This window comes from Centroberyx affinis, unplaced genomic scaffold, assembly GCF_046629955.1.
Source record: "Centroberyx affinis isolate AG114_WGS23_722 - 3 ecotype Tasmania unplaced genomic scaffold, CSIRO-AGI_Caff_v1 ptg000185l_1, whole genome shotgun sequence".
Lineage (NCBI taxonomy): Eukaryota > Metazoa > Chordata > Actinopteri > Beryciformes > Berycidae > Centroberyx > Centroberyx affinis.
Genome location: NW_027278880.1, coordinates 295,823 through 299,056, shown reverse-complemented (window position 1 = coordinate 299,056; position 3,234 = coordinate 295,823). Strand labels below are relative to the sequence as shown.

Below are 3,234 nucleotides of genomic sequence, written 5' to 3'. Positions count from 1 at the left end.
AATTGTACATCTCATCAATGTTGATGTTAAACCTTGATAATACTTGCTAAATAAATAAAATAAAGTGAATAACTTTAAAAGACACTTCTTTGGTTTTGTTGCTGACACAATACCCATTTCAAATTCCAAACTAACATCAGCTTTGTAACATCAACAGTCAATAGATTCCATACTTTTTGAGGAAGTTCGTATGTTGGATGTAATTCTTGATCCATTTTACCTTGAATATTGTATTGGATGTTCCAAAATCAAGCATATTCAGACTGCCATGATTGTTACATAAGATATTCAGTTTTAAGTAATGGGGTTTGTTTTTCCAAATACAACTGGAACGTTCAACCTGCTTTATTACTGATTTTGAAACATCCAATACCATTGCAGAGTAAATCAAACATGACAGGCCCCGACAGTTGTTGTCCAGCGGCTCTGGCAGGTCACATGGAATATCAGAGTGGTTGACCTTGGGCCGCTGATATCGGGACTGCAGCGCATTAGGGCGGGGGGCAGATGGGAGATGAAGGGAGTAGTGAAGATACCCCATTACTATTCCCCCAATCTGTTTGGATGTAGGCCATCAGGTTTGAAAAGGTTTCTGTGTCCCCAGAACAGATTGAAATGATCAATAAAGATCAGTCCTTTAGAACTGCCTGATGTGGAAAGCCATGAGTTCAGTGCTAGGAGTCTGTTGTTGATAAATGACTGAATCTTTAGTTGGCCAAGTCTGTCAAACAATTTCATAAAGTCTTGCTTTAGCAGCTCTGACTGCTCTCTGTGAGTATCATTTGTCCCCACATGAACAATGATTTGATTTATTCTTGGATGATCAGACAATATCTGGGGGATTTTATCATTGATGTCACTGACCATTGCACCTGGGAAACATGTTTTCAACATCTTATCACTAATGTCTCTGATAGCGGAGTCTCTCACGATAACAGTGAATGGCTCGCTCGCTTGATCCGATGGAGGGCCACGGTTTAGTCCTTTGACTGAATGAGCTTTTTTTGGTCTTTCTCCCTCTGTGCACACCATAATCCGTCCTTGTTCTCTCTTGTGCAACTGGTCAGCAGTGTCCTCGGTTTCTAATTCATGCAGATATTGTAACAGTTCAAACCTGTTCTCCAGTCGTAAGGTTGATGGCGACTGCAGCCTCTGTTTTTTTGCATCTTTAGTCGGCCGTCTGCTGGTGCCGGTGCCCGGTGTCAAAAGAGCTGGCTTCCTTAGCTGTGTTCCATGCTGGACTACGGTCCTGTTTTTATTCTTGGGCTTTGCACCAAATAATACTAACTGCCAGCAGTTAGTATTCTCTCTAGTCTCAGAGGGCTTTCCTTGTACTGGTTCAGTTTTACCAAGCTTTGGAAAAGTTATAGTATCATTTACACACAGTTCTTCATTTGGAGCCTGCTTAGCTGTGCTAGGTTGCATCAGCTCACCGATAGGAGACAATTGTAGTGTGTCATGAAGTTCTCCAGCTTTTTCCAATGCGAGACGAACAGCCGAAAAGCAGTCTGTGCATCTTGAAGACTCTGATCCGAGGGCAGCCATGTGTTATCCACACACCACACTGCAGTTAACTCTATCCGGAAGAAAGTTTGAAAATAAGAGATCACGACCTCTAATCACTTTAATCCTGTAGAAACAGTTGTTAACAGGAACCCCCACTCATAGTTTTGACTTGGTAAAAGTGAAATTGTCTTGGAGAAAATATCGTTTCAACATTTTCTTCATTGTTTTATGATTTCTTGAAAGAAGTCATATTGGTATGTATCATGTGAAATTTATTGAAACCATCAAGATGATCTGCCAGTGCAGTGAGATAACTTGACTAAAAATATCATGAAATAAGCTTGATAGGTCTGGAAACAACATAAAATCATTTTTTGCAGTGCATGTGAAATTGTACAGTAATGCGACTCAGCTTACGATCAGGAAATGAAAAGCTGTGGTTAGTGCGGTTGAAAAACGACTTTCCTGCACTGTCAATATCATATACTCCCCAAGTTACAATGGAAAAGCGGCTCAATCTGGGGACAGAATTATATTTACTTTAAACAGACATCAACATCTGACACAGTTCTAAAGACACCAATGTAGCTCAATTAGACATTCCTCAGTCAGTCCTCATTTACAGTGCAAAGGAAATGTGTAATGTTGTCTTACCTGATGCTGTTCAAACTCAAGACTTTGGTGTTCCCACTCCATTCAGTGTTACCTTGCAAGTGGAATATGAATCTCAATAAATAAGTGGCATCATTTATTGACTTACATGAACCAACCTTTGTCACTCAGGTACAGTACATGTAAGTGATTGTACTGGTGTCAATTAGACAAAAAAATGATAAACATACCTGTTCCATTGCTATTGTTCTTCCTATAAAACAACATCAATGAAAAATATTATCTTATGTGATTATTTGGCTGAAAGCACTATCATCTGTCTACAACATGAAAATGTTTTTATTTTCAAGGGCTAAATGCTAATCTTACCTGTGCATTGTTTTCCTCTCTTCTTTATCAGACATATTATTGCAACTGTTACAATCAACAGAAGAGGCTCTGCAACACTGATTATTATTATTATTATGATTATTGTCACGTCTAAACTTTGTTCTCCACATTCAGAATCAGTTGAATGAGTTCCTGGTCTTATCTGCTGAAGCCTCATAGATTCACACCTAGAATAATGGAGGGAAAACCGTTACTGGAACATGTATCGATGCCATGAATTTACTGCAGTGGTAAGAAACCAAATGTGATCATGACTGCTCTTGAAGTTGTTCTTACTCTGTGTGTGGTTGGCAGGATGTAAATGTTCCATCTGAATATGTTTCACCAGTGCAGTCAATGCACACAGTGTCTGTGGTTGCAGTTCCTGTACAATTATACATACAGAGATATATTGACACCAGTTAAGTATATATATCTATTACGAATATTCCAAAGTTTCTGTAATAATTAAGTTTCATAAGACCTCAGTAAATTTCATTAGACCTGTCTAATTTCCTTTCAGTGAATCTAAAATGCCTTTGCCTCAAGGTTTTGATTGTTGGTTCAGACACTTGCAACTCAGTGCAGTCAAAACATTTCTCAGTAAAATCCCCTGCTCCGTCTTCCAGAAAGTTTCCCGTTTTCCAAAAAAAATTAAACTGAATGGTCTTTCGTTTGCAAAGCACTGGACTAACACAGCTAATGTTGACAATTAACATTTTTCAATTTGTCGATAACTAAGCTACT

At 38.7% G+C, this 3,234-nt stretch overlaps 1 long non-coding RNA gene across 1 annotated transcript; it reads right to left on the bottom strand.

Moving 5' to 3' along the window:
* LOC139658189 (uncharacterized) lies at nt 1-2,694 on the bottom strand. Its single transcript, XR_011696202.1, has 4 exons — nt 2,488-2,694; nt 2,349-2,371; nt 2,161-2,212; nt 1-1,576 (listed from the first exon to the last, which is right to left on the bottom strand). It is a non-coding gene; the product is annotated as an uncharacterized lncRNA (long non-coding RNA).
* Between the last annotated feature and the right edge of the window lie 540 nt (nt 2,695-3,234).